This window comes from Piliocolobus tephrosceles, chromosome 8 (assembly GCF_002776525.5).
Source record: "Piliocolobus tephrosceles isolate RC106 chromosome 8, ASM277652v3, whole genome shotgun sequence".
NCBI lineage: Eukaryota > Metazoa > Chordata > Mammalia > Primates > Cercopithecidae > Piliocolobus > Piliocolobus tephrosceles.
In genome coordinates, this window is record NC_045441.1 from 7813715 (window position 1) to 7826539 (window position 12825).

A 12825-nucleotide genomic window follows, 5' to 3' on the forward strand; every position below is an offset into this window, starting at 1 on the left:
TGGGGTATGGCCTGGGTGCAGGCTGGTTTGCAGTGGGTGGTACTGGCAGCTGTCATCAAGGTCTCTGTGCCGGGCTGCAGCCCTCAGCCCAGCACTTCCCCACTTTATAGAGTGGGGGTTTCCAGCTCAGAGAAGGTGAGAAGCTTGTCCAAGGCCTGGAGCAGTTGTGGAGAAACTGGGAGGGAAGCCCGTCCAGCCTGTTTCGAAGCCCCCGTGCTGCTCCTGGGCCACAGGTCAAGGCCGAGGGGCTGGTTTTTGCCAGTCTGACTGGACTCAAGTTACTTCCCAGTTCCTTGCAGAGAGCTGTCTCTGTGAGACGGTGTCTTGGGTCCTGGAAAGATGGGAGCAGTGCTTTGCAAATGAGGAGTGATTGCGTGCTCATCTGGCAGCTGGTGGGTGTCCTGCTGGCGTCAGGCCTGAGCGGGGACCATGCTCCTCCGATCGTCCTCACTGCGTGTGACAAGGCCTAGGCCACTGTGCGAGTCGTCTTGCACTCCATGAAGCCTGGAGTCTGTGCAGATGTGTGGGTGGCGTTAGGGTTGGGGGACATTTGTCTTTCACACTGGAGAACAGGAGTCTGGAGCTGGTGCTATTGGTGAGGAGGAGGCCCGGCCCACTGCCAGGCTCGCCCACACCGTTCCCCTGGTTGTTGGGAGGACCGACCTTGGAATGGCCAAGGCAGGAGACAGCACCTCCCCGGTGAAAGTCCAGCATCTCGTGAGCACCATGTGGGAAGATCAAGGACCTGGAGTCTGGAGCCCTTCAGGCAGCAGCTCAGTGACCATGAACCTCAGCTTTGTCCACCCCAGCGCAGCATTGCTGGGAGCTGCGCCCGGGAGGCTGCCGGCTCCAGAGTGAGGAGGGTCCAGACCACGCAGACAATATGCCCTTTTTCTCCAAACACCATTTCAAGGTAAGTGCTAGGACTAGACTTCTTTTTATTCTTGTGGTAAGATATGTGTAACATCAAATTTACCATTTTGATGAATCGTAAGTGCACAGTTGAGTGGCATTATGTACCTTCGTCGTTGTATAGCAGTCACCAGCATCCACCTCCAGAACTTTTACATCTTGTTATCTGGAAAAATCTGTCCTCATTAAACACTCACTCCCCATCAGCCCTCCCACCGGCCCCTGCCAACTACCATTCTACTTTCTATCTCTGTGAATTTGATGACTCTAAGGACCTCTTAAAAGTAGAATCATGCAATGTTTGTCCTTTTCTGACTGGTTTTTGTTTGTTTTGGTTTTGAGACGTAGTTTTGCTCTTGTCGCCCAGGCTGGAGTGCAGTGGCACGAACTCAGCTCACTGCAACCTCCGCTTCCCAGGTTCAAGCAATTCTCCTGCCTCAGCCTCCTGAGTAGCTGGGATTACAGGCACCTGCTACCACACCCAGCTAATTTTTGTATTTTTAGTAGAGATGGGGTTTCACCATGTTGGCCAGGCTGGTCTTGAACTCCTGACCTCAGGCGATCCACCTACTTTGGCCTCCCAAAGTGCTGGGCTTATAGACATCAGCCCTGGTGCCTGGCACCAAAAGGCACCTGGCCTTTTGTGACTGTTTTATTTCGCTTAGCATAATGACCTCAATGTTCATCCATGCTGCAGCGTGTCAGACTCTCCTTTTTTAAGGCTGAATTGCGTTTCGTTGCCTGTGTAGACATTTTGTCCATTCATTTATCTGCTGATGGGTACTTGGCGTCTCTCTCTTTTGTCCACTATGAATAATGCTCCTAGGAACATAGGCATACAGATATGTGTTCAATTTCCTACTTTTAGTTCTTTGGTTATCTACCCAGAAGTAGACTTGCTGGATCATATAGGAATTCTATCTTTAATTATTTGAGGAAGTGCCATGCTGTTTTCCATAGCAGCTGTATCATTTTATGTTCCCACCAGCAAGAGGTAAGGTTTTCTATGTCTTCACGTTCTTGCCAGCACTTGTGATGTTCTGTTTTTTTGTTTTTGTTTTTTATGACGTCCATCCCAATGGGCATGGAGTGGTGCTTCACTGTGGTTTTGACTTGCATTTCCCTGGTGATGAGGGAAGTTGAGCAACTTTTCATAGGCTTGTGAGCCAGTCGTATATCTTCTTTGGAGATGCGTCAATTCTAGTCCTTTACCCGTTTTTCAATTGAGTTGTTTTTGTTGTTGAGTTACAGTTCTTTATATCATCTGGATGGGAATCCCTTGGACATAGATGGTTGACAAATAATTTCTCATATCGTGTGAGTTGCCTTTTCACTCTGTTGATAGTGTCATTTGATGCACAAAAGTTTTTAATTTTGATGCAGTTCAATTTGTTTTTCCTTTTGTTGCCTGTGCCTTTCATGTATATCAAAAAAACCATTGCCAAAGCTAATCTCATGAAGCTTTTTCCCTATGAGGTCTTCTGAGTTTTATAGTTTTCACACTCACTTTAGATCTCTGGTCCACTTGGAAGGTACTTTGTGTATATGCTATAAGCTAAGGGCCCAGCTGAGTTCTTTTGCTTGTGGATATCCGGTTTTCCCAATGTAATTTTGTTGAGAAGACGATCCTGTTGGAAAGGGTCTTGGCACCCAAAACTCAGTTGATGCATAGAGTGTGGAGAGCTGATTTCCGGGCTGTCTCTTCTGTTTAGTTGGTCTCCGTGTCTGTCTTTATGCCACCACTACAGTGTTTTGCTTACTGTAGCTTTTTAGTAAGATTTGAAACCAGGAAGTGTAAATTCTGTGAGTTTGTGCTTCTTTTTCAAGATTGTTTTGGATTTGGGGTCCCCTGCAATTTCATACAAATTTGAGGATGTATTTTTCTGTTTCTGCTAAAATGTTGGGATTTTGTTTTGTTTTGTTTTGTTTTGTTTTTGAGATGGAGTCTTGCTCTGTTGCCCAGGTTAGAGTGCAGTGGCACCATCTCGGCTCAGTGCAACCTCTACCTCCGGGGTTCAAGCAATTCTCCTGCCTCAGCCTCCCAAGTAGCTGGGATTACAGGCATGTGCCACCATGCCCAGCTAATTTTTGTATTTTTAGTAGAGATGGGGTTTCACCATGTTGGCCAAGCTGGTCTCGAACTCCTGACCTCAGGTGATCCATCCGCCTCAGCCTCCCAAAGTGCTGGGATTATAGGCCTGAGCCACTGCACCTGGTCCAATGTTGGGATTTTGATAGTGATTGTATTACATCTGTAGATCACTTTGAGTAGTAATGACATCTTAATATTTTGGCCAGGTGTGTTGGCTCACACCTATAATCTCAGCACTTTTGGGAGGCCGAGGCAGGAGGATTGCTCGAGGCCAGGAGCTTGAGACCAGCCTGGGCAACACAGCGAGACCTCATCTCTGCAAAAAAAAATATAAAAAATTAGCTGGGTGTGTTGGTGTGTGCTTGTAGTCACGGCTACATGGTAGGCTGAGCCAGGAGGATCACTTGAGCCCAGAAGTTGGAGGCTGCAGTGAGCTATGATTGTAGCACTGCACTCCAGCCTGGACAGGAGAACATCTTAAAAAAAATAAAAAATATAAAATACAATATTATATCTTTTATTCCATAAGCTTGGAATGTCTATTTATTTGTCTTCTATAATTTTTTTTTTTTTGAGGTGGAGTCTCACTCTGTCCCCCGGGCTGGAGTGCAGTGGCGTGATCTCTGCTCACTACAAGCTCCGCCTCCCAGGTTCACGCCATTCTCCTGCCTCAGCCTCCCAAGTAACTGGGACTACAGGCGTCCGCCACCACGTCCAGCTAATTTTTTATATTTTTAGTAGAGACGGGGTTTCACTGTGTTAGCCAGGATGGTCTCGATCTCCTGACCTCGTGATCTACCCGCCTTTGCCTCCCCAAGTGCTGGGATTACAGGCGTGAGCTTCCACGCGCAGCTTGTCTTCTATAATTTCTTTAATCAGTGATTTATGGTTTCTAGTATACAAGTATTTGACTTCATTGGTTCACTGTGTACCTGTTTATTCTTTGTAATGCCACTGTAAATGGAATTGTTTTCTTAAGTTCCTCTTTGGATTATTTATTCTTAGTGTATAGAAACACAGCTGATTTTTGTATGTTGATTTTTGTATCCTACAATTTTGCTGAATATGTTTATTCTAATAGTTTGTTTTCTTTAGACTTTTCTATAATCATGTCATGTGTAAACAGATAATTTTACCTCTTCCTTTCCAATTTGGATTTTTTTTCCCCTTTTGCCTAATTGTTCTGTGTTGAGTATAAGTGGCAAAAAAAAAAAAAAAAAAAAAAAAAAAAAAGTCACCTTTGTCTCATTCCTTATCTTAGAGGAAGCCCTATCAGTCTTTCACCATTGAATGTGATCTTAGCTGTGGGTTTTGCATAATGGCCTTTATTATATTGAGGTGTTTTCCTTCTATTCCTAGTTTGCTGGAAGTTTTTATCTGAAAAAAGTGATAGATCTTGTCAAATGCTTTTCTGAATCAGTTAAAATGATTTTGTGGTTTTTCCTCTTTATCCTGTTCATTTGTTGACTCATCCTTGCACATCCCAGGAATCTATCCCAATGTATCATGGTATGTAGTCCTTTTAATAAGCTGTTGGATTTGGTTTGCTGGTATTTTGTTGAACATCTCTGCATCAGTATTCATCGGGGCTGTTAGTTCGTGGTTTTCTCTTGGTGCCTGGCGTTGGTATCAGGGTAATATTCAAGGTCATGTTATAAAGCCAGTACTTGATCCTGCATCCTAGTTCTGCTCTCAACAAACTCATCCTGCCTCTTGAGAGCACAGACATGGGAAAAAAATCGGTACACACAAAAAATACGTACACACATGTATCTGTATACGATCATCAGGTAAAATCCAGAAGACAAGGATGCTATAGCTGCCTGAGGGAGCTGCAGTGCTGATGGTGGTAGAAGGGAAGATGAAGGAACAAACGAGAAAGTTTCCCAAGAGCATGTTTTTAAAAATTCTTTGGCTGGGCGCGGTGGCCCACGCCTGTAATCCCAGCACTTTCAGAGGCCAAGGCGGGCAGATCACCTGAGGTCAGGAGTTCGAGACCATCCTGGCCAACATGGTGAAAACCCCCTCTACTAAAAATACAAAAATTAGCCAAGAGTTGTGGCAGGCGCCCAGCTACTCGGGAGGCTGAAGCAGGAGAATGGATTGAATGTGAGAGGCAGAGGTTGCAGTGAGCCAAGACTACATCATTTGCACTCCAGCCTGGGCGACAAGAGCAAAACTTGGTCACAAAAAAAAAAAAAGAAAAGTGATCAAGATAGTAGACACGGTAGATGTGGGCACGCAGATAGGTTTGCCAACTTGTTTAAAGCCCCAACTACCTAGTGATAACACTGAGATCAAAACCTGAAAAGATTCCGACTTTTGACAGTAGAAAATGCCCCAGCAAGCCAGACACGCCTTCCCTAAGTTAGAGTGCTGCCTCCTCTCACAGACGTCAGAGCGCAGGACTGTGTCTGCTGGCTGAGCTCACAGACACACACTGCGTTCTAGTGACTGTGCCAGGGTGGGAAATAATAAAAACAGATATAAGAGTGACATCCAGCAAGGGGACAGAAGAGGAAGGAATGTCTCTTCGCACCGAGACAAAAATTGGAGTGGCGGAATCTGTCTGAGGTAACTGTTTTGGAACTGTGGAGTCTAATTTGAATGCCTGCAACTCCCAGGGAAAATCTTGGCTGGTAAGTTGCAGTTAATTTTGGTCAATTTCAGCCTTTAGGATATTAGCGTCTCCCCAGCCTGAGTCTTGTGATAGGTAGCCATGGCCATGTTCCTGGCATGACTTCCTGGAGACGGGGTGGAAAGAAAGGATCTTGGCCTCCACATACCAAGGTTCAGTGTTTTGATTGCAGAAGTGCAGACGTAGAGGTGGGCAGCCATTGTTGCATTCCCCACTGGCTGAAGTGGCTTCCAAGGGATTTAAGGGAATAGCCTGAGCTATTGTTTTTCTTCTTACCTGTTTTTCCATTTGGGGTGCCAGACTTAAGGATTAGGATATTGAAAAGCACGTGTGTGGACAACTTACTTGGGCCTCCTGCCAACAGCCAGTAAGATGCCAGGTCCCTCAGTCACAAAGCCACATGAAAATAAATTCTGCCAACAGCCTGGAGGAGCCTGCAAGAAGATTCTCCTTGGTGGAGCCAAGAGATGAGAATACAGTCTGGCTGACACCTTGATCGCAGCCTTGGGAGTCCCTGAGCAGAGCATTCAAATCAACTGTGAAATAAACATGTATACAGGGCAATTTAGAAAGCCACTCCACATACCTAGAGAAATATGCAGGCTCAGAAGAGACCTGGGAAGACTTTTTAAGCTTTTACATCAAGCTGATCCAGAGATACCCTCAACAGTTGGTGTGGGGAGACAAGAGTAAATGCTGGGGGGGAAAAAAGGAGAATCTGATTTCTAGAGTTGTAAGATTCAAATGTCTAGTTTTCAACAAGAAACAATCACAAGACTCTCAAAGAAATAGAAAAGTAAGGCACGTTCAAAGAAACAAATCAACAGAAACCATCGGAAGCTCTGACAGCAGACTTACTAGACAATAACTTTAAAACAACTGTTTGAAAGATGCTGAAGGAGCTAAAGGAAAACAAAGACAGGAGAACAGTATATGAACAAAATGAGAATATCATAAAAGAAATAGAAATTTTAAAAAGGAAACAAATTCTGGAACTAAAAAGTACAATAACTGAAATGAAAAATTCCCTAAAGGGTTCGAAATATTTAAGCAGGTAGAAGAACCATTCAATGAACTTGAAGATAGGGCAATTAAAATTATTGAATCTGGCCAGGCGCGGTGGCTCAAGCCTGTAATCCCAGCACTTTGGGAGGCCGAGACGGGCGGATCACGAGGTCAGGAGATCGAGACCATCCTGGCTAACACGGTGAAACCCCGTCTCTACTAAAAAATACAAAAAACTAGCCGGGCGAGGTGGTGGGCGCCTGTAGTCCCAGCTACTGGGGAGGCTGAGGCAGGAGAATGGCGTAAACCCGGGAGGCGGAGCTTGCAGTGAGCTGAGATCCGGCCACTGCACTCCAGCCTGGGTGACAGAGCGAGACTCTGTCTCAAAAAAAAATAAAATAAAATAATTATTGAATCTGAGGAATCAAAAGAAAAAAAAATGAAGAAAAGTAAATGAAAACCTAAGGAACCTACCTATAGAACGCCATAAATAAGACCAGAAGTAGAGAGGCAAGGGCAGAAAGTGTATTTAAAGAAAGTTCAACAGAAAACTGCTCATATTTGATAAAAAGACGTGTATCTACAAACCCAAGAAGTGTAACAAAATCCGGATAGGATAAGCTCAAGGAAACACACACCAAGACACTTCATTGAAGACAAAAGAAAACCTTGAAAGCAGCAAGAGAGAAGTAATTTATCACATACAAGAGATTATCAGCATATTTTTCATCGGAAACTTTGGGAATCAGAAGGGAATGGGCTTATATATTAAAACTGCTGAAAGAAAGAAAATCTGTTAGAATTCTATATCTAACAACTGTCCTTCAGAAATAAGGAAGAAATTAATACTTTCCCAGATAAAAGCTGAGGGAGTTCATTATCATTCTTTGCAAGAAATGCTAGAAGGAGTCTTTCAGGTTGAAACACTGAACAGTAAACTTCTTTAAAAGAACACTAAGCATCTTACAACTTGAAGTTGTAAGAAGAACTAGAGATCTCCAGTGAAGGTAAATACATGGACAATTACAAAATCTAGTATATTCTAATGACGGTTTGTAACTCTACTTTTTATTCTCTACATGATTAAAAAGATCCATTAACAACTGCTAATACTGGGTGCACAATGTATAAGGATGTAATTTGTGATGTCGATAACAGTAAGGGAGACAGAGCAGTACAGGAGCAGAGTTTTGTATGTTCCTCAAATTAGGTCGATATAAATTCAGTTTAGGTTGTGGTAATGTTAGGATGTCAAGTGTAATCCCCATGTCACTGTAAAAAATGAACCAAACACAGAAGGCACTAATGGAGGAAATGAGGAACCAAAAAAAAAAAAAAGTTTAAATGGCAGAAGTAACTCCCTTCTTATCAGTAAGTACTTTCAGTGTAAAATGGATTGAATTCTCCAATCAAGAGAGATTGGAGATGGCAGACCAAGCTCCAGGCCCACACTTCCCCGAGGAAACACTGAGGGGGGAAAAAAAAAAAAAAAAAAAAACAGCCGGGCACGGTGGCTCAAGCCTGTAATCCCACCACTTTGGGAGGCCGAGATGGGCGGATCACGAGGTCAGGAGATCGAGACCATCCTGGCTAACACGGTGAAACCCCGTCTCTACTAAAAATACAAAAACTAGCCGGGCGAGGTGGCAGGCGCCTGTAGTCCCAGCTACTCGGGAGGCTGAGGCAGGAGAATGGCGTAAACCCGGGAGGCGGAGCTTGCAGTGAGCTGAGATCCGGCCACTGCACTCCAGTCCGGGTGACAGAGGGAGACTCTGCCTCAAAAAAAAAAAAAAAAAAAAAAAAAACAACTGGGCACTCACTAGGCACTAGGAGCTCTAGAAACCAACCCAAGGTCTATAGCAACCAGGTGAACACCCAGTCAAGAAAAAGCCACATTCAAAATAGTTTTTACGTCATTTGTATTTGCTCTTCCCCCATCCCTCCCCGGCACACGACTGTGTGTTTCGGAGCAGGCAGCCCAGTTTCCAGTGTCTTCCCCTTGCACTGGAAGGAGCAGAGCAGAACTGATGTGCAGTGTTCGGCTATCTTTGGGCTGCCCCGAAGGGCTGGTTTCTATGTCATCTGACCCAGAGGTGAAGTAGGGAAGGCGGCCCAGTTCAGATCTCAGGCCGGCAAGAGCCATGGGAGGCAGTGGCAGGCACGACATGTAAAAGCCGCCAGGGGGACCACAGTGGATACCTGGGGCAAGAGATTATGGAAAAGAAAATATAAGAGGACATCTTGTTCCTAAGAAGCAGCTGGGTTAAGACCCTTTGAGAAATTAAGACTTTTAAAACAGCCACGTAACACAGAGGCCCCTAAAAGATCTGAGATGACCTTAAGCTGTCACCTCAAGCTGATACCAGGTATTAGGATATGCCTTCTGGGCCGGGCATGGTGGTTCAAGCCTGTAATCCCAGCAGTTTGGGAGGCCGAGACGGGCAGATCACGAGGTCAGGAGATCGAGACCATCCTGGCTAACACGGTGAAACCCCCGTCTCTACTAAAAAAAAATACAAAAAACTAGCCGGGCGAGGTGGCGGGCGCCTGTAGTCCCAGCTACTCAGGAGGCTGAGGCAGGAGAATGGCGTAAACCCGGGAGGCAGAGCTTGCAGCGAGCTGAGATCCGGCCACTGCACTCCAGCCTGGGTGACAGAGGCAGACTCTATCTCAAAAAAAAAAAAAAAAAAAAGAATATGGACACGCACTGAATAAATGAAGCTTTTCCCCACCACTCTTCAAAGACTGGAAGAGATGACTGCTTTTGTGAATGCCCAGTTTAAAAAAAAAAAAAACACACACACACAAGAAACAGGAAAACGTGTCCCATTCAAAGGAACAAAATATATCTCTAGAAACCATCCCTGAAGAAACCAAGGCATCAGACTTGTTAGAAAAGACTTTAAAACAGTTGTCTTGAATATGCTCAGAGATCTATGGGAGAACATGAGAAAGGCCTAAGGGAGATCAGGATAGTGATGTATGAACAAAACGAGAATATCAACCAAAAACAGAAATTATTTAAACCAAATTCTGGCGCTGAAAAAATACAATAAATGAATTGAAGTATTCAATACAGTGGTTCAACAGCAGACTCAAACAGGCAAAAGAATCAGAGACCTTAGAAAATGCATCATTTGAAATCACTGAATTGGAGGAGCAAAAAAAAAAAAAAAAAAAAAGAGAGCCCAAAGGATTTTTAGGACACATCAAGGTGTCCAGTTTAGGAAGTTCCAGAAAGAGAAGAGAGACAGGAAGAGGACAGACAGAGCTTATTTGAAAAAGTAATGGACAAAACTTTCCCAAATTGGAAGAAACAAATGGACGTACAAATTTAGGAACCTCGACAAATTTCAACTAGGATAAACCCAGAGAGACTCACAGCAAAGGTGAGGGTGAAATAGCTCCATTATAATAGTAGGAAGCTTCAATACCCCACTTTTTTTTTTTTTTTTTTTTGAGATGGAGTCTTGCTCTGTCACCCAGGCTGGAGTGCAGTGGTGCCATCTCAGCTCACTACAACCTCTGCCTCCCAGGTTCAAGTGATTCTCCTGCCTCAGCCTCCAGAGTAGCTAGGATTGCAGGCATGTGCCACCACACTCAGCTAATTTTTGTATTTTTATTAGAGACGGGGTTTCGCTGGTCTCGAACTCCTGACCTCAAGTGAACGCCTGCCTCAGCCTCCCAAAGTGCTGGGATTACAGGCATGAGCCACTGCGCCCAGCCCAGTACCCCACTTTCAATAAATTATTAATAGAACAACTAGACAGAGGATCAATAAGGAAATGTAGGACTTGAACAACACTATAGACCAACTGGACCTAACAAACATACACAAAACACTCCACCCAACAACAACAAAATTCACATTCTTCTCAAATGCACATGGAACATTCTCCAGAATATACTATCTCCAGAGAGGTCATAAAACAAGTCTCAATAAATTTAAGAAGACTGAAGTCACACAAAGTATTTTCTCTGACCACAACAGAATGAAGCTAAAAATCAGTAACAGAAGGAAACTGGGAAATTCATAAATATGTGGAAATGAAACAAGATGCTTTCAAACAACCAATGGGTCAAAGAATAAATCACAAGGGAAATTAGAAAATATCTTGAGACAAAATACAACGTACCAAAACTTACAGAATGCAGCGAAAGCAGTGCTAAGGATTATTCACCATGACCAAGGAAACTTATAGCTGTAAATCTTTATATTAAAAAGAAGGTTAAAAATGGACAACGTACATTATACCTTAAGGAACAAACTAAACCCAAAGAACAAACTAAACCCCCCCCCAAAAAAACTAAAAAAACAAAAAGAACAAAGAACAAACTAAACCCAAAGCTAACAGAAGTAAGAAAATAAATATTATAGCAGAGGAAATAAAAGACAAATGAGAAAAATCAGTGAAGCTAAGAGTTGGTTCTTCAAAGAGATCAACAAGATTGACAAAACTTTAGATGATTAAGACGGAAGAATCGCCGGGCGCGGTGGCTCAAGCCTGTAATCCCAGCACTTTGGGAGGCCGAGACGGGCGGATCACGAGGTCAGGAGATCGAGACCATCCTGGCTAACACGGTGAAACCCCGTCTCTACTAAAAAATACAAAAAACTAGCCAGGCGAGGTGGCGGGCACCTGTAGTCCCAGCTACTTGGGAGGCTGAGGCAGGAGAATGGCGTAAACCCGGGAGGCGGAGCTTGCAGTGAGCTGAGATCCGGCCACTGCACTCCAGCCCGGGCGACAGAGCGAGACTCCGTCTCAAGAAGGAAGAATCAACTAAAAGAAAAGAGGGGACATTATTACCAGTTTTACAGAACTATAAAGGATTATACGAGTATTATGAACGACTGTATGCCAACACATTGAATAACCTAGATGAAATGGATTTCCTAGAACTCTACAACCTACCAAGACCAAATCATGAAGAAACAGAAAATATGAATAGACTGACAACTAGTAAGAAGATCGAATCAAAAATCAAAAACGTCCCAACAAAGAAAAGCTCAAGACCAGATGGCTTCGCTGGTGAATTCTATCAAACATTTAAAGAAGAATTAATGCCAGGCTTTCTCAAACTCCTTCAAATAGTTGAAAAGGAAAGAATGCTTCCTAACTTATTCTATGAGGCTAACATTACTGTGATTTCAAAGCCAGAGAAAAACACTACAAGAAAACTATAGACCAATATCCGTTATGAATATAGATGTAAAAATCCTCAACAAAATATTAGCAAATTGAATCCAACAGCTTTTTTTCTTTTCGGAGACGGAGTCTTGCTCTGTCACCCAGGCTGGAGTGCAATGCTGCAGTCTCAGCACACTGCAAACTCCACCTCCCAGGTTCAAGCAATTCTCCTGCCTCAGCCTCCTGAGTAGCTGGGACTACAGGCGTGTGCCACCACACCCGGCTAATTTTTGTGTTTTTAGTACAGACAAGGTTTCACTGTGTTGGCCAGGCTGGTCTTGAACTCCTGACCTCATGATCCACCCGCCTCAGCCTCCCAAAGTGCTGGGGTTACAGGCGTGAGCCACAACGCCCGGCCCCAAGACCATATTAAAAGGATTATTCAACAAAACCAAGTGGAATTTATCCCAGGAAGGGAAGGGTGGCCCAACATAAGAAAATCAGTGTTAACACATCACATTAATAGAACAGAGGGGAAAAATCATGTACATCTCAACTGATACAGAAGGGCATTTACTATAAACATTACCCCTGCGATCAGGAACAAGAAAAATATTCCCGTTTTTACCAGTTTTTCAACATTGTACTGGAAAAGTATAAGCCAGAGCTAATAGATAAGAAATAAAAGGCATCCGAGTTGGAAGGAGCAGGTAAAGCTATCTCCTACAGAGAGAAAATTGCGAAGAAGAATTCACAAGAAAGCCACTAGAGCTAGGAAGCGAATTTTTGCAGTTTTGGGGTACGAGATAGATTGACACACAAATGCAGTTATGTTTCTATATACTAGCAATGAATATCCACAAAAGAACTTAAGAAAGTAATTATGTTTATAATAGCATCTAAAAGAATAAAGCTAACCAAGAGGTGCAAGACTTGCCAGTTGTCTGCTGAAAACAAAATATTGTATAAAGAAGTTAAAGAGGCCGGGCGTGGTGGCTCACACCTGTAATCCCAGCACTTTGGGAGGCCGAGGCAGGCGGATCACCTGA